The sequence below is a fragment of the Amphiura filiformis genome, chromosome 3 (assembly GCF_039555335.1).
Source record: "Amphiura filiformis chromosome 3, Afil_fr2py, whole genome shotgun sequence".
Lineage (NCBI taxonomy): Eukaryota > Metazoa > Echinodermata > Ophiuroidea > Amphilepidida > Amphiuridae > Amphiura > Amphiura filiformis.
The window spans coordinates 69135101-69155061 of NC_092630.1; the positions used below are offsets into that span (position 1 = coordinate 69135101).

The window sequence follows — 19961 nt, forward strand, 5'->3', positions numbered from 1 at the left end:
CCTACTGAATGAAATAAAAATATCCAATCAAAAACCCATTCAGATTTTTGATACATTCTTCTCACAAAATCAGTTCTTAAAATGCGCTTTTGAAGCTTTCATTTCTCCGGACGGTCGTGTAAACGCTTGCAAAATCACATTTTTTACATGCGGAAAGGAAAAATTAGCATGAATCCAGAGAAATTATGACATTCAAACGGCGCTCTCACGATCGCTGTTGATCGGATTTAATTTTCCCAAATTGCATTGTGAAACTGATCATCTGCTTTAGAAGTATCTGTAAAAATAATTCTGATTGGTCAAATATTTTTCCCGGACCATTCAATAATGTAAAAGAATATCCAATCGGTATATGTGAAGTATCCCATTAGACGGATAGGTGATCAGCTGACATTTCCTTGCGTTCAGAAAGAAAGTTTTAGTTCTGCATTATAATTTACATTACACTTTAAGTCATTTGCGGGCTCAACAGATTGGTGAATCAACGAACTGTCTCATTTTATTTTGTCTGTGTATATTCTCCCAACTGACATGACTGAAGCTGAATCTGTGTTTATTTCTCTTCTTCATATACTACTCTAGCGCTATACATTCGGAATGTAGGGGTGGTTAATGGATCCAGTTCATAGAATGCTGACATGTTTGTGCCGATACTGTTTTCGGCAAGGAAATTGTTGATATTTTGTAATAAAAGTTTGACACAAACATAAAAGCAATATCAACACATGCTTCATGGTCAGTTTGTGAATATTGATTGTGTTTATTTTCATCTCCTATGGAGTTTAGTTTACCCTGGTTTAAATTACCTATGCACAACAATGGAGTGGCCGAAGTCCTACATGTGACCATGCATTATTGATTCTAGGCCATTACAGTGATGCCAACGCCGCGCCTTAGGCGCACAATTGGGCTACTTGGCGATCACTTGTTGCTACTCAAAAAAGCATGCCGCTACTTGTCTAAAATTGGGCTACTTTTGACAGTCTCAGGCCACGGCACTAATTTGATGTATTTTCCTTTCAATTTAGCCGATTTATAAAGGTTTTGAGTCTTTGAAGCTCCAAATTGAAATTACAATGGGTTTTGTGACCATTTATTGATCGGTCAGTAACTTCCCAGTAAGTTTCAAAGTCAAGCGCTTTTTGGAAGCTTAGAAAATTGGGCTACTTGAGAATCCTTTACCGCGGCCTGGCGCTGAAAAGTTTTGGCAACACTGGGCCATTATCTCAAGTGCAGTGACCCAGTGCAATGTGTACATAGAACTTTGCACTGTATATGATGAGGCTTAATAGTTTAATTATGAGACAAAACTGCCTAAACGTTTCCATATGTTGGGGAAATCCCCCTTGCCCCCTCCCCTCCCCCGTAGCACCACCACTGACTGAACTTGGGTATTTAAAGACTAGAAAGTTGGGCTTTTTGTTTTTCATTATTAGGAAAAACTATATTTTTTAGATATCAAAATATGGCCAGGGATGCCTAGCAGTCGAAATTGACACTGGGATTTTCCTGCAGTACGAATCGGCGAGACTACTTTTCCATATGCCGATATTCACTTGGTCGGACATCCGGGAACATTGTCTCCTTTGCACAAGCGCGTGCATAGCAACCAGCTCGAAAGGGGAACTGCATGCGCACACTGGTTTTACAAGGCTATTTCCCGGCTTTGTGAAGCTCGTCAGCTGACCAGGACTGCAGGAGAATCATGAAAATATCAATACTATGGGTTAACTTTCTGTATTACTTTAGCAATTTATTATGGGAGAGTATACGATTTATCACTATAACCGAGGATTACCACACACGTCATACCGTACTTTAAATGATTAAATAATTAAAGTTTATAATAACTTGAGTTGAACTTTAAGCTTACCGACGTATGTATGTGTATCTTCCAACTTGAGTGACCCGGTGAGTTTATTCAAAGCTCGTCCCCATTCTTATAAGGGCGCACACCACTAAATAATTGTCCCATTGAAATACGTGTAAAAACACCAGTTTTATTTGCTCGTTTTGAGGCCTTTTCGGCACATTCTGAGAAATTTAAGGATAACCAGTCGATTGCAAATCGATGAAAGTTTAACATATGTTTCAATGTATGGGTAGTCTTCCGTCTCGTTTTCCCGGTAGGAGCCGCTAAACAGCGCCCTCACTGTTTTTGACATGCTCTCATGACTGTAAACCCGTTTCTGCCCATTTTTTAATAAGCGGACCTATTTTCTCGATAATTATAAAATGCGACTTTTTAGTGATTCAAATTCATGCACAGGCTTTACACTTTTATTTAAGCTATCATTCGCTACTCTTTCTGATTATTAGTCCAAAGAGCAGCCCATTATACCTCAAAAACGTTCTGTATTTTACCGGAACTCAGTAGGGTTGCACAAATGGCGCATTGATTTAGTGGTGTGCTCCCTTCAAGGGTTTCTGATGTTCATAAAATTTAATTCTTTTATCTTTTTCTTGAAATATAAAATGTTTTGAGTAAAACGCTCGAAACAGAATTGCTCTGTGACATTCACTTCAAGAGAAATTCCCTTTCAAAGTTACATGGTGGATTCCGAAAATAGGCAAATTTTCAACATTTTGACCATTCATGCTTACTCTTCTATATTTGCATTAAATTCCAATTCTCTAGATAGTTTTTGACCTTCCATCTGATGAAATTCGGTTTTAAATGAGAGTAAATCACGTTTCACAATTGCATGGGTCTACTGTTAATGATTTATAACAATCACCCCCCGCCCATATAAAACCAAGATTTGGCAGCTTTAAACGGCACGCACCGATTTGTCACCTTAAGCCCAAATTGCTTTAAATCCAAGAAATCTTGTTTTCACACAATTTGTGGCAATTTCTTGAACTTTGAAGGCCTCTGGGGGAATAATCTTAGCGCAATTTTCATCTAAAACGCATTAAATATATTCACTAACATATAAACTATCTATTTAAATCGAAAAACTGCAATTTAATCAAAAGCCATTTCAATTTTGGCTGAATCTCTGAAAAGCACGGTTTTACTCCTAGGCCCTTCGAAGGGCGCACACCACTAAATAATTGTCCCATTGAAATACGTGTAAAAACACCAGTTTTATTTGCTCGTTTTGAGGCCTTTTCGGCACATTCTGAGAAATTTAAGGATAACCAGTCGATTGCAAATCGATGAAAGTTTAACATATGTTTCAATGTATGGGTAGTCTTCCGTCTCGTTTTCCCGGTAGGAGCCGCTAAACAGCGCCCTCACTGTTTTTGACATGCTCTCATGACTGTAAACCCGTTTCTGCCCATTTTTTAATACGCGGACCTATTTTCTCGATAATTATAAAAATGCGACTTTCTTAGTGATTCACACTCATGCACAGGCTTTACACTTTTATTTAAGCTATCATTCGCTACTCTTTCTGATTATTAGTCCAAAGAGCAGCCCATTATACCTCAAAAACGTTCTGTATTTTACCGGAACTCAGTAGGGTTGCACAAATGGCGCATTGATTTAGTGGTGTGCTCCCTTCAAGGGTTTCTGATGTTCATAAAATTTAATTCTTTTATCTTTTTCTTGAAATATAAAATGTTTTGAGTAAAACGCTCGAAACAGAATTGCTCTGTGACATTCACTTCAAGAGAAATTCCCTTTCAAAGTTACATGGTGGATTCCGAAAATAGGCAAATTTTCAACATTTTGACCATTCATGCTTACTCTTCTATATTTGCATTAAATTCCAATTCTCTAGATAGTTTTTTGACCTTCCATCTGATGAAATTCGGTTTTAAATGAGAGTAAATCACGTTTCACAATTGCATGGGTCTACTGTTAATGATTTATAACAATCACCCCCCCGCCCCGCCCATATAAAACCAAGATTTGGCAGCTTTAAACGGCACGCACCGATTTGTCACCTTAAGCCCAAATTGCTTTAAATCCAAGAAATCTTGTTTTCACACAATTTGTGGCAATTTCTTGAACTTTGAAGGCCTCTGGGGGAATAATCTTAGCGCAATTTTCATCTAAAACGCATTAAATATATTCACTAACATATAAACTATCTATTTAAATCGAAAAACTGCAATTTAATCAAAAGCCATTTCAATTTTGGCTGAATCTCTGAAAAGCACGGTTTTACTCCTAGGCCCTTCGAAGGGCGCACACCACTAAATAATTGTCCCATTGAAATACGTGTAAAAACACCAGTTTTATTTGCTCGTTTTGAGGCCTTTTCGGCACATTCTGAGAAATTTAAGGATAACCAGTCGATTGCAAATCGATGAAAGTTTAACATATGTTTCAATGTATGGGTAGTCTTCCGTCTCGTTTTCCCGGTAGGAGCCGCTAAACAGCGCCCTCACTGTTTTTGACATGCTCTCATGACTGTAAACCCGTTTCTGCCCATTTTTAATACGCGGACCTATTTTCTCGATAATTATAAAATGCGACTTTTTTTTTTTTTTTTATTCATGCACAGGCTTTACACTTTTATTTAAGCTATCATTCGCTACTCTTTCTGATTATTAGTCCAAAGAGCAGCCCATTATACCTCAAAAACGTTCTGTATTTTACCGGAACTCAGTAGGGTTGCACAAATGGCGCATTGATTTAGTGGTGTGCTCCCTTCAAGGGTTTCTGATGTTCATAAAATTTAATTCTTTTATCTTTTTCTTGAAATATAAAATGTTTTGAGTAAAACGCTCGAAACAGAATTGCTCTGTGACATTCACTTCAAGAGAAATTCCCTTTCAAAGTTACATGGTGGATTCCGAAAATAGGCAAATTTTCAACATTTTGACCATTCATGCTTACTCTTCTATATTTGCATTAAATTCCAATTCTCTAGATAGTTTTTGACCTTCCATCTGATGAAATTCGGTTTTAAATGAGAGTAAATCACGTTTCACAATTGCATGGGTCTACTGTTAATGATTTATAACAATCACCCCCCCGCCCATATAAAACCAAGATTTGGCAGCTTTAAACGGCACGCACCGATTTGTCACCTTAAGCCCAAATTGCTTTAAATCCAAGAAATCTTGTTTTCACACAATTTGTGGCAATTTCTTGAACTTTGAAGGCCTCTGGGGGAATAATCTTAGCGCAATTTTCATCTAAAACGCATTAAATATATTCACTAACATATAAACTATCTATTTAAATCGAAAAAACTGCAATTTAATCAAAAGCCATTTCAATTTTGGCTGAATCTCTGAAAAGCACGGTTTTACTCCTAGGCCCTTCGAAGGGCGCACACCACTAAATAATTGTCCCATTGAAATACGTGTAAAAACACCAGTTTTATTTGCTCGTTTTGAGGCCTTTTCGGCACATTCTGAGAAATTTAAGGATAACCAGTCGATTGCAAATCGATGAAAGTTTAACATATGTTTCAATGTATGGGTAGTCTTCCGTCTCGTTTTCCCGGTAGGAGCCGCTAAACAGCGCCCTCACTGTTTTTGACATGCTCTCATGACTGTAAACCCGTTTCTGCCCATTTTTTAATACGCGGACCTATTTTCTCGATAATTATAAAAATGCGACTTTTTTAGTGATTCAAATTCATGCACAGGCTTTACACTTTTATTTAAGCTATCATTCGCTACTCTTTCTGATTATTAGTCCAAAGAGCAGCCCATTATACCTCAAAAACGTTCTGTATTTTACCGGAACTCAGTAGGGTTGCACAAATGGCGCATTGATTTAGTGGTGTGCTCCCTTCAAGGGTTTCTGATGTTCATAAAATTTAATTCTTTTATCTTTTTCTTGAAATATAAAATGTTTTGAGTAAAACGCTCGAAACAGAATTGCTCTGTGACATTCACTTCAAGAGAAATTCCCTTTCAAAGTTACATGGTGGATTCCGAAAATAGGCAAATTTTCAACATTTTGACCATTCATGCTTACTCTTCTATATTTGCATTAAATTCCAATTCTCTAGATAGTTTTTGACCTTCCATCTGATGAAATTCGGTTTTAAATGAGAGTAAATCACGTTTCACAATTGCATGGGTCTACTGTTAATGATTTATAACAATCACCCCCCCGCCCATATAAAACCAAGATTTGGCAGCTTTAAACGGCACGCACCGATTTGTCACCTTAAGCCCAAATTGCTTTAAATCCAAGAAATCTTGTTTTCACACAATTTGTGGCAATTTCTTGAACTTTGAAGGCCTCTGGGGGAATAATCTTAGCGCAATTTTCATCTAAAACGCATTAAATATATTCACTAACATATAAACTATCTATTTAAATCGAAAAAACTGCAATTTAATCAAAAGCCATTTCAATTTTGGCTGAATCTCTGAAAAGCACGGTTTTACTCCTAGGCCCTTCGAAGGGCGCACACCACTAAATAATTGTCCCATTGAAATACGTGTAAAAACACCAGTTTTATTTGCTCGTTTTGAGGCCTTTTCGGCACATTCTGAGAAATTTAAGGATAACCAGTCGATTGCAAATCGATGAAAGTTTAACATATGTTTCAATGTATGGGTAGTCTTCCGTCTCGTTTTCCCGGTAGGAGCCGCTAAACAGCGCCCTCACTGTTTTTGACATGCTCTCATGACTGTAAACCCGTTTCTGCCCATTTTTTAATACGCGGACCTATTTTCTCGATAATTATAAAATGCGACTTTTTAGTGATTCAAATTCATGCACAGGCTTTACACTTTTATTTAAGCTATCATTCGCTACTCTTTTTCTGATTATTAGTCCAAAGAGCAGCCCATTATACCTCAAAAACGTTCTGTATTTTACCGGAACTCAGTAGGGTTGCACAAATGGCGCATTGATTTAGTGGTGTGCTCCCTTCAAGGGTTTCTGATGTTCATAAAATTTAATTCTTTTATCTTTTTCTTGAAATATAAAATGTTTTGAGTAAAACGCTCGAAACAGAATTGCTCTGTGACATTCACTTCAAGAGAAATTCCCTTTCAAAGTTACATGGTGGATTCCGAAAATAGGCAAATTTTCAACATTTTGACCATTCATGCTTACTCTTCTATATTTGCATTAAATTCCAATTCTCTAGATAGTTTTTGACCTTCCATCTGATGAAATTCGGTTTTAAATGAGAGTAAATCACGTTTCACAATTGCATGGGTCTACTGTTAATGATTTATAACAATCACCCCCCCGCCCATATAAAACCAAGATTTGGCAGCTTTAAACGGCACGCACCGATTTGTCACCTTAAGCCCAAATTGCTTTAAATCCAAGAAATCTTGTTTTCACACAATTTGTGGCAATTTCTTGAACTTTGAAGGCCTCTGGGGGAATAATCTTAGCGCAATTTTCATCTAAAACGCATTAAATATATTCACTAACATATAAACTATCTATTTAAATCGAAAAAACTGCAATTTAATCAAAAGCCATTTCAATTTTGGCTGAATCTCTGAAAAGCACGGTTTTACTCCTAGGCCCTTCGAAGGGCGCACACCACTAAATAATTGTCCCATTGAAATACGTGTAAAAACACCAGTTTTATTTGCTCGTTTTGAGGCCTTTTCGGCACATTCTGAGAAATTTAAGGATAACCAGTCGATTGCAAATCGATGAAAGTTTAACATATGTTTCAATGTATGGGTAGTCTTCCGTCTCGTTTTTCCCGGTAGGAGCCGCTAAACAGCGCCCTCACTGTTTTTGACATGCTCTCATGACTGTAAACCCGTTTCTGCCCATTTTTAATACGCGGACCTATTTTCTCGATAATTATAAAAATGCGACTTTTTAGTGATTCAAATTCATGCACGGGCTTTTCACTTTTATTTAAGCTATCATTCGCTACTCTTTCTGATTATTAGTCCAAAGAGCAGCCCATTATACCTCAAAAACGTTCTGTATTTTACCGGAACTCAGTAGGGTTGCACAAATGGCGCATTGATTTAGTGGTGTGCTCCCTTTTAGGGTTTCTGATGTTCATAAAATTTAATTCTTTTATCTTTTTCTTGAAATATAAAATGTTTTGAGTAAAACGCTCGAAACAGAATTGCTCTGTGACATTCACTTCAAGAGAAATTCCCTTTCAAAGTTACATGGTGGATTCGAAAATAGGCAAATTTTCAACATTTTGACCATTCATGCTTACTCTTCTATATTTGCATTAAATTCCAATTCTCTAGATAGTTTTGACCTTCCATCTGATGAAATTCGGTTTTAAATGAGAGTAAATCACGTTTCACAATTGCATGGGTCTACTGTTAATGATTTATAACAATCACCCCCCCCCGCCCATATAAAACCAAGATTTGGCAGCTTTAAACGGCACGCACCGATTTGTCACCTTAAGCCCAAATTGCTTTAAATCCAAGAAATCTTGTTTTCACACAATTTGTGGCAATTTCTTGAACTTTGAAGGCCTCTGGGGGAATAATCTTAGCGCAATTTTCATCTAAAACGCATTAAATATATTCACTAACATATAAACTATCTATTTAAATCGAAAAAACTGCAATTTAATCAAAAGCCATTTCAATTTTGGCTGAATCTCTGAAAAGCACGGTTTTACTCCTAGGCCCTTCAAGGGTTTCTGATGTTCATAAAATTTAATTCTTTTATCTTTTTCTTGAAATATAAAATGTTTTGAGTAAAACGCTCGAAACAGAATTGCTCTGTGACATTCACTTCAAGAGAAATTCCCTTTCAAAGTTACATGGTGGATTCCGAAAATAGGCAAATTTTCAACATTTTGACCATTCATGCTTACTCTTCTATATTTGCATTAAATTCCAATTCTCTAGATAGTTTTTGACCTTCCATCTGATGAAATTCGGTTTTAAATGAGAGTAAATCACGTTTCACAATTGCATGGGTCTACTGTTAATGATTTATAACAATCACCCCCCCCCCATATAAAACCAAGATTTGGCAGCTTTAAACGGCACGCACCGATTTGTCACCTTAAGCCCAAATTGCTTTAAATCCAAGAAATCTTGTTTTCACACAATTTGTGGCAATTTCTTGAACTTTGAAGGCCTCTGGGGGAATAATCTTAGCGCAATTTTCATCTAAAACGCATTAAATATATTCACTAACATATAAACTATCTATTTAAATCGAAAAAACTGCAATTTAATCAAAAGCCATTTCAATTTTGGCTGAATCTCTGAAAAGCACGGTTTTACTCCTAGGCCCTTCGAAGGGCGCACACCACTAAATAATTGTCCCATTGAAATACGTGTAAAAACACCAGTTTTATTTGCTCGTTTTGAGGCCTTTTCGGCACATTCTGAGAAATTTAAGGATAACCAGTCGATTGCAAATCGATGAAAGTTTAACATATGTTTCAATGTATGGGTAGTCTTCCGTCTCGTTTTCCCGGTAGGAGCCGCTAAACAGCGCCCTCACTGTTTTTGACATGCTCTCATGACTGTAAACCCGTTTCTGCCCATTTTTTAATACGCGGACCTATTTTCTCGATAATTATAAAAATGCGACTTTTAGTGATTCAAATTCATGCACAGGCTTTACACTTTTATTTAAGCTATCATTCGCTACTCTTTCTGATTATTAGTCCAAAGAGCAGCCCATTATACCTCAAAAACGTTCTGTATTTTACCGGAACTCAGTAGGGTTGCACAAATGGCGCATTGATTTAGTGGTGTGCTCCCTTCAAGGGTTTCTGATGTTCATAAAATTTAATTCTTTTATCTTTTTCTTGAAATATAAAATGTTTTGAGTAAAACGCTCGAAACAGAATTGCTCTGTGACATTCACTTCAAGAGAAATTCCCTTTCAAAGTTACATGGTGGATTCCGAAAATAGGCAAATTTTCAACATTTTGACCATTCATGCTTACTCTTCTATATTTGCATTAAATTCCAATTCTCTAGATAGTTTTTGACCTTCCATCTGATGAAATTCGGTTTTAAATGAGAGTAAATCACGTTTCACAATTGCATGGGTCTACTGTTAATGATTTATAACAATCACCCCCCGCCCATATAAAACCAAGATTTGGCAGCTTTAAACGGCACGCACCGATTTGTCACCTTAAGCCCAAATTGCTTTAAATCCAAGAAATCTTGTTTTCACACAATTTGTGGCAATTTCTTGAACTTTGAAGGCCTCTGGGGGAATAATCTTAGCGCAATTTTCATCTAAAACGCATTAAATATATTCACTAACATATAAACTATCTATTTAAATCGAAAAACTGCAATTTAATCAAAAGCCATTTCAATTTTGGCTGAATCTCTGAAAAGCACGGTTTTACTCCTAGGCCCTTCGAAGGGCGCACACCACTAAATAATTGTCCCATTGAAATACGTGTAAAAACACCAGTTTTATTTGCTCGTTTTGAGGCCTTTTCGGCACATTCTGAGAAATTTAAGGATAACCAGTCGATTGCAAATCGATGAAAGTTTAACATATGTTTCAATGTATGGGTAGTCTTCCGTCTCGTTTTCCCGGTAGGAGCCGCTAAACAGCGCCCTCACTGTTTTTGACATGCTCTCATGACTGTAAACCCGTTTCTGCCCATTTTTTAATACGCGGACCTATTTTCTCGATAATTATAAAAATGCGACTTTTTAGTGATTCAAATTCATGCACAGGCTTTACACTTTTATTTAAGCTATCATTCGCTACTCTTTCTGATTATTAGTCCAAAAGAGCAGCCCATTATACCTCAAAAACTTTCTGTATTTTACCGGAACTCAGTAGGGTTGCACAAATGGCGCATTGATTTAGTGGTGTGCTCCCTTCAAGGGTTTCTGATGTTCATAAAATTTAATTCTTTTATCTTTTCTTGAAATATAAAATGTTTTGAGTAAAACGCTCGAAACAGAATTGCTCTGTGACATTCACTTCAAGAGAAATTCCCTTTCAAAGTTACATGGTGGATTCCGAAAATAGGCAAATTTTCAACATTTTGACCATTCATGCTTACTCTTCTATATTTGCATTAAATTCCAATTCTCTAGATAGTTTTTGACCTTCCATCTGATGAAATTCGGTTTTAAATGAGAGTAAATCACGTTTCACAATTGCATGGGTCTACTGTTAATGATTTATAACAATCACCCCCCCGCCCATATAAAACCAAGATTTGGCAGCTTTAAACGGCACGCACCGATTTGTCACCTTAAGCCCAAATTGCTTTAAATCCAAGAAATCTTGTTTTCACACAATTTGTGGCAATTTCTTGAACTTTGAAGGCCTCTGGGGGAATAATCTTAGCGCAATTTTCATCTAAAACGCATTAAATATATTCACTAACATATAAACTATCTATTTAAATCGAAAAAACTGCAATTTAATCAAAAGCCATTTCAATTTTGGCTGAATCTCTGAAAAGCACGGTTTTACTCCTAGGCCCTTCGAAGGGCGCACACCACTAAATAATTGTCCCATTGAAATACGTGTAAAAACACCAGTTTTATTTGCTCGTTTTGAGGCCTTTTCGGCACATTCTGAGAAATTTAAGGATAACCAGTCGATTGCAAATCGATGAAAGTTTAACATATGTTTCAATGTATGGGTAGTCTTCCGTCTCGTTTTCCCGGTAGGAGCCGCTAAACAGCGCCCTCACTGTTTTTGACATGCTCTCATGACTGTAAACCCGTTTCTGCCCATTTTTTAATACGCGGACCTATTTTCTCGATAATTATAAAATGCGACTTTTTAGTGATTCAAATTCATGCACAGGCTTTACACTTTTATTTAAGCTATCATTCGCTACTCTTTCTGATTATTAGTCCAAAGAGCAGCCCATTATACCTCAAAAACGTTCTGTATTTTACCGGAACTCAGTAGGGTTGCACAAATGGCGCATTGATTTAGTGGTGTGCTCTCTGCAAGGGTTTCTGATGTTCATAAAATTTAATTCTTTTATCTTTTCTTGAAATATAAAATGTTTTGAGTAAAACGCTCGAAACAGAATTGCTCTGTGACATTCACTTCAAGAGAAATTCCCTTTCAAAGTTACATGGTGGATTCCGAAAATAGGCAAATTTTCAACATTTTGACCATTCATGCTTACTCTTCTATATTTGCATTAAATTCCAATTCTCTAGATAGTTTTGACCTTCCATCTGATGAAATTCGGTTTTAAATGAGAGTAAATCACGTTTCACAATTGCATGGGTCTACTGTTAATGATTTATAACAATCACCCCCCGCCCATATAAAACCAAGATTTGGCAGCTTTAAACGGCACGCACCGATTTGTCACCTTAAGCCCAAATTGCTTTAAATCCAAGAAATCTTGTTTTCACACAATTTGTGGCAATTTCTTGAACTTTGAAGGCCTCTGGGGGAATAATCTTAGCGCAATTTTCATCTAAAACGCATTAAATATATTCACTAACATATAAACTATCTATTTAAATCGAAAAAACTGCAATTTAATCAAAAGCCATTTCAATTTTGGCTGAATCTCTGAAAAGCACGGTTTTACTCCTAGGCCCTTCGAAGGGCGCACACCACTAAATAATTGTCCCATTGAAATACGTGTAAAAACACCAGTTTTATTTGCTCGTTTTGAGGCCTTTTCGGCACATTCTGAGAAATTTAAGGATAACCAGTCGATTGCAAATCGATGAAAGTTTAACATATGTTTCAATGTATGGGTAGTCTTCCGTCTCGTTTTCCCGGTAGGAGCCGCTAAACAGCGCCCTCACTGTTTTTGACATGCTCTCATGACTGTAAACCCGTTTCTGCCCATTTTTTAATACGCGGACCTATTTTCTCGATAATTATAAAATGCGACTTTTTAGTGATTCAAATTCATGCACAGGCTTTACACTTTTATTTAAGCTATCATTCGCTACTCTTTCTGATTATTAGTCCAAAGAGCAGCCCATTATACCTCAAAAACGTTCTGTATTTTACCGGAACTCAGTAGGGTTGCACAAATGGCGCATTGATTTAGTGGTGTGCTCCCTTCTAGGGTTTCTGATGTTCATAAAATTTAATTCTTTTATCTTTTTCTTGAAATATAAAATGTTTTGAGTAAAACGCTCGAAACAGAATTGCTCTGTGACATTCACTTCAAGAGAAATTCCCTTTCAAAGTTACATGGTGGATTCGAAAATAGGCAAATTTTCAACATTTTGACCATTCATGCTTACTCTTCTATATTTGCATTAAATTCCAATTCTCTAGATAGTTTTTGACCTTCCATCTGATGAAATTCGGTTTTAAATGAGAGTAAATCACGTTTCACAATTGCATGGGTCTACTGTTAATGATTTATAACAATCACCCCCCCGCCCATATAAAACCAAGATTTGGCAGCTTTAAACGGCACGCACCGATTTGTCACCTTAAGCCCAAATTGCTTTAAATCCAAGAAATCTTGTTTTCACACAATTTGTGGCAATTTCTTGAACTTTGAAGGCCTCTGGGGGAATAATCTTAGCGCAATTTTCATCTAAAACGCATTAAATATATTCACTAACATATAAACTATCTATTTAAATCGAAAAAACTGCAATTTAATCAAAAGCCATTTCAATTTTGGCTGAATCTCTGAAAAGCACGGTTTTACTCCTAGGCCCTTCGAAGGGCGCACACCACTAAATAATTGTCCCATTGAAATACGTGTAAAAACACCAGTTTTATTTGCTCGTTTTGAGGCCTTTTCGGCACATTCTGAGAAATTTAAGGATAACCAGTCGATTGCAAATCGATGAAAGTTTAACATATGTTTCAATGTATGGGTAGTCTTCCGTCTCGTTTTCCCGGTAGGAGCCGCTAAACAGCGCCCTCACTGTTTTTGACATGCTCTCATGACTGTAAACCCGTTTCTGCCCATTTTTAATACGCGGACCTATTTTCTCGATAATTATAAAAATGCGACTTTTTAGTGATTCAAATTCATGCACAGGCTTTACACTTTTATTTAAGCTATCATTCGCTACTCTTTCTGATTATTAGTCAAAGAGCAGCCCATTATACCTCAAAAACGTTCTGTATTTTACCGGAACTCAGTAGGGTTGCACAAATGGCGCATTGATTTAGTGGTGTGCTCCCTTCAAGGGTTTCTGATGTTCATAAAATTTAATTCTTTTATCTTTTTCTTGAAATATAAAATGTTTTGAGTAAAACGCTCGAAACAGAATTGCTCTGTGACATTCACTTCAAGAGAAATTCCCTTTCAAAGTTACATGGTGGATTCGAAAATAGGCAAATTTTCAACATTTTGACCATTCATGCTTACTCTTCTATATTTGCATTAAATTCCAATTCTCTAGATAGTTTTTGCCCTTCTATCTGATGAAATTCGGTTTTAAATGAGAGTAAATCACGTTTCACAATTGCATGGGTCTACTGTTAATGATTTATAACAATCACCCCCCCGCCCATATAAAACCAAGATTTGGCAGCTTTAAACGGCACGCACCGATTTGTCACCTTAAGCCCAAATTGCTTTAAATCCAAGAAATCTTGTTTTCACACAATTTGTGGCAATTTCTTGAACTTTGAAGGCCTCTGGGGGAATAATCTTAGCGCAATTTTCATCTAAAACGCATTAAATATATTCACTAACATATAAACTATCTATTTAAATCGAAAAAACTGCAATTTAATCAAAAGCCATTTCAATTTTGGCTGAATCTCTGAAAAGCACGGTTTTACTCCTAGGCCCTTCGAAGGGCGCACACCACTAAATAATTGTCCCATTGAAATACGTGTAAAAACACCAGTTTTATTTGCTCGTTTTGAGGCCTTTTCGGCACATTCTGAGAAATTTAAGGATAACCAGTCGATTGCAAATCGATGAAAGTTTAACATATGTTTCAATGTATGGGTAGTCTTCCGTCTCGTTTTCCCGGTAGGAGCCGCTAAACAGCGCCCTCACTGTTTTTGACATGCTCTCATGACTGTAAACCCGTTTCTGCCCATTTTTAATACGCGGACCTATTTTCTCGATAATTATAAAATGCGACTTTTTAGTGATTCAAATTCATGCACAGGCTTTACACTTTTATTTAAGCTATCATTCGCTACTCTTTCTGATTATTAGTCCAAAGAGCAGCCCATTATACCTCAAAAACGTTCTGTATTTTACCGGAACTCAGTAGGGTTGCACAAATGGCGCATTGATTTAGTGGTGTGCTCCCTTCAAGGGTTTCTGATGTTCATAAAATTTAATTCTTTTATCTTTTTCTTGAAATATAAAATGTTTTGAGTAAAACGCTCGAAACAGAATTGCTCTGTGACATTCACTTCAAGAGAAATTCCCTTTCAAAGTTACATGGTGGATTCGAAAATAGGCAAATTTTCAACATTTTGACCATTCATGCTTACTCTTCTATATTTGCATTAAATTCCAATTCTCTAGATAGTTTTTGACCTTCCATCTGATGAAATTCGGTTTTAAATGAGAGTAAATCACGTTTCACAATTGCATGGGTCTACTGTTAATGATTTATAACAATCACCCCCCCGCCCATATAAAACCAAGATTTGGCAGCTTTAAACGGCACGCACCGATTTGTCACCTTAAGCCCAAATTGCTTTAAATCCAAGAAATCTTGTTTTCACACAATTTGTGGCAATTTCTTGAACTTTGAAGGCCTCTGGGGGAATAATCTTAGCGCAATTTTCATCTAAAACGCATTAAATATATTCACTAACATATAAACTATCTATTTAAATCGAAAAAACTGCAATTTAATCAAAAGCCATTTCAATTTTGGCTGAATCTCTGAAAAGCACGGTTTTACTCCTAGGCCCTTCGAAGGGCGCACACCACTAAATAATTGTCCCATTGAAATACGTGTAAAAACACCAGTTTTATTTGCTCGTTTTGAGGCCTTTTCGGCACATTCTGAGAAATTTAAGGATAACCAGTCGATTGCAAATCGATGAAAGTTTAACATATGTTTCAATGTATGGGTAGTCTTCCGTCTCGTTTTCCCGGTAGGAGCCGCTAAACAGCGCCCTCACTGTTTTTGACATGCTCTCATGACTGTAAACCCGTTTCTGCCCATTTTTTAATACGCGGACCTATTTTCTCGATAATTATAAAAATGCGACTTTTTTTTTTTTTTTTTTTCATGCACAGGCTTTACACTTTTATTTAAGCTATCATTCGCTACTCTTTCTGATTATTAGTCCAAAGAGCAGCCCATTATACCTCAAAAACTTTCTGTATTTTACCGGAACTCAGTAGGGTTGCACAAATGGCGCATTGATTTAGTGGTGTGCTCCCTTCAAGGGTTTCTGATGTTCATAAAATTTAATTCTTTTATCTTTTTCTTGAAATATAAAATGTTTTGAGTAAAACGCTCGAAACAGAATTGCTCTGTGACATTCACTTCAAGAGAAATTCCCTTTCAAAGTTACATGGTGGATTCGAAAATAGGCAAATTTTCAACATTTTGACCATTCATGCTTACTCTTCTATATTTGCATTAAATTCCAATTCTCTAGATAGTTTTGACCTTCCATCTGATGAAATTCGGTTTTAAATGAGAGTAAATCACGTTTCACAATTGCATGGGTCTACTGTTAATGATTTATAACAATCACCCCCCCGCCCATATAAAACCAAGATTTGGCAGCTTTAAACGGCACGCACCGATTTGTCACCTTAAGCCCAAATTGCTTTAAATCCAAGAAATCTTGTTTTCACACAATTTGTGGCAATTTCTTGAACTTTAAAGGCCTCTGGTGGAATAATCTTAGCGCAATTTGCATCTAAAACGCATTAAATATATTCACTAACATATAAACTATCTATTTAAATCGAAAAAACTGCAATTTAATCAAAAGCCATTTCAATTTTGGCTGAATCTCTGAAAAGCACGGTTTTACTCCTAGGCCCTTCGAAGGGCGCACACCACTAAATAATTGTCCCATTGAAATACGTGTAAAAACACCAGTTTTATTTGCTCGTTTTGAGGCCTTTTCGGCACATTCTGAGAAATTTAAGGATAACCAGTCGATTGCAAATCGATGAAAGTTTAACATATGTTTCAATGTATGGGTAGTCTTCCGTCTCGTTTTCCCGGTAGGAGCCGCTAAACAGCGCCCTCACTGTTTTTGACATGCTCTCATGACTGTAAACCCGTTTCTGCCCATTTTTTAATACGCGGACCTATTTTCTCGATAATTATAAAAATGCGACTTTTTAGTGATTCAAATTCATGCACAGGCTTTACACTTTTATTTAAGCTATCATTCGCTACTCTTTCTGATTATTAGTCAAAGAGCAGCCCATTATACCTCAAAAACTTTCTGTATTTTACCGGAACTCAGTAGGGTTGCACAAATGGCGCATTGATTTAGTGGTGTGCTCCCTTCAAGGGTTTCTGATGTTCATAAAATTTAATTCTTTTATCTTTTTTTTGATATATAAAATGTTTTGAGTAAAACGCTCGAAACAGAATTGCTCTGTGACATTCACTTCAAGAGAAATTCCCTTTCAAAGTTACAGGGCGGATTCCGAAAATAGGCAACTTTTCAACATTTTGACCATTCATGCTTACTCTTCTATATTTGCATTAAATTCCAATTCTCTAGATAGTTTTTTTTTTTTTTTCTGATGAAATTCGGTTTTAAATGAGAGTAAATCACGTTTCACAATTGCATGGGTCTACTGTTAATGATTTATAACAATCACCCCCCCGCCCATATAAAACCAAGATTTGGCAGCTTTAAACGGCACGCACCGATTTGTCACCTTAAGCCCAAATTGCTTTAAATCCAAGAAATCTTGTTTTCACACAATTTGTGGCAATTTCTTGAACTTTGAAGGCCTCTGGGGAATAATCTTAGCGCAATTTGCATCTAAAACGCATTAAATATATTCACTAACATATAAACTATCTATTTAAATCGAAAAAACTGCAATTTAATCAAAAGCCATTTCAATTTTGGCTGAATCTCTGAAAAGCACGGTTTTACTCCTAGGCCCTTCGAAGGGCGCACACCACTAAATAATTGTCCCATTGAAATACGTGTAAAAACACCAGTTTTATTTGCTCGTTTTGAGGCCTTTTCGGCACATTCTGAGAAATTTAAGGATAACCAGTCGATTGCAAATCGATGAAAGTTTAACATATGTTTCAATGTATGGGTAGTCTTCCGTCTCGTTTTCCCGGTAGGAGCCGCTAAACAGCGCCCTCACTGTTTTGACATGCTCTCATGACTGTAAACCCGTTTCTGCCCATTTTTAATACGCGGACCTATTTTCTCGATAATTATAAAAATGCGACTTTTTAGTGATTCAAATTCATGCACAGGCTTTACACTTTTATTTAAGCTATCATTCGCTACTCTTTCTGATTATTAGTCCAAAAAGCAGCCCATTATACCTCAAAAACTTTCTGTATTTTACCGGAACTCAGTAGGGTTGCACAAATGGCGCATTGATTTAGTGGTGTGCTCCTTCAAGGGTTTCTGATGTTCATAAAATTTAATTCTTTTATCTTTTTCTTGAAATATAAAATGTTTTGAGTAAAACGCTCGAAACAGAATTGCTCTGTGACATTCACTTCAAGAGAAATTCCCTTTCAAAGTTACATGGTGGATTCGAAAATAGGCAAATTTTCAACATTTTGACCATTCATGCTTACTCTTCTATATTTGCATTAAATTCCAATTCTCTAGATAGTTTTGACCTTCCATCTGATGAAATTCGGTTTTAAATGAGAGTAAATCACGTTTCACAATTGCATGGGTCTACTGTTAATGATTTATAACAATCACCCCCCGCCCATATAAAACCAAGATTTGGCAGCTTTAAACGGCACGCACCGATTTGTCACCTTAAGCCCAAATTGCTTTAAATCCAAGAAATCTTGTTTTCACACAATTTGTGGCAATTTCTTGAACTTTGAAGGCCTCTGGGGAATAATCTTAGCGCAATTTGCATCTAAAACGCATTAAATATATTCACTAACATATAAACTATCTATTTAAATCGAAAAAACTGCAATTTAATCAAAAGCCATTTCAATTTTGGCTGAATCTCTGAAAAGCACGGTTTTACTCCTAGGCCCTTCGAAGGGCGCACACCACTAAATAATTGTCCCATTGAAATACGTGTAAAAACACCAGTTTTATTTGCTCGTTTTGAGGCCTTTTCGGCACATTCTGAGAAATTTAAGGATAACCAGTCGATTGCAAATCGATGAAAGTTTAACATATGTTTCAATGTATGGGTAGTCTTCCGTCTCGTTTTCCCGGTAGGAGCCGCTAAACAGCGCCCTCACTGTTTTTGACATGCTCTCATGACTGTAAACCCGTTTCTGCCCATTTTTTAATACGCGGACCTATTTTCTCGATAATTATAAAAATGCGACTTTTTTTTGATTTTTTATTCATGCACAGGCTTTACACTTTTATTTAAGCTATCATTCGCTACTCTTTCTGATTATTAGTCCAAGGAGCAGCCCATTATACCTCAAAAACTTTCTGTATTTTACCGGAACTCAGTAGGGTTGCACAAATGGCGCATTGATTTAGTGGTGTGCTCCTTCAAGGGTTTCTGATGTTCATAAAATTTAATTCTTTTATCTTTTTTTTGTTATATAAAATGTTATGAGTAAAACGCTCGAAACAGAATTGCTCTGTGACATTCACTTCAAGAGAAATTCCCTTTCAAAGTTACATGGTGGATTCGAAAATAGGCAAATTTTCAACATTTTGACCATTCATGCTTACTCTTCTATATTTGCATTAAATTCCAATTGTCTAGATGGCTTTTGAGCTTCCATCTGATGAAATTCGGTTTTAAATGAGAGTAAATCACGTTTCACAATTGCATGGGTCTACTGTTAATGATTTATAACAATCACCCCCCCGCCCATATAAAACCAAGATTTGGCAGCTTTAAACGGCACGCACCGATTTGTCACCTTCAGCCCAAATTGCTTTAAATCCAAGAAATCTTGTTTTCACACAATTTGTGGCAATTTCTTGAACTTTGAAGGCCTCTGGGGAATAATCTTAGCGCAATTTGCATCTAAAACGCATTAAATATATTCACTAACATATAAACTATCTATTTAAATCG

The 19961-nt window shown here is 36.5% G+C and overlaps 1 protein-coding gene across 1 annotated transcript in view; it reads right to left on the bottom strand.

Moving 5' to 3' along the window:
- LOC140147460 (fibrocystin-L-like) overlaps positions 1–19961 on the bottom strand; it is a gene marked incomplete at its 3' end in the record, with an annotated part of 86734 nt that overhangs the window by 28132 nt on the left and 38641 nt on the right. The gene's annotated exons all lie outside the window — the stretch shown is intronic.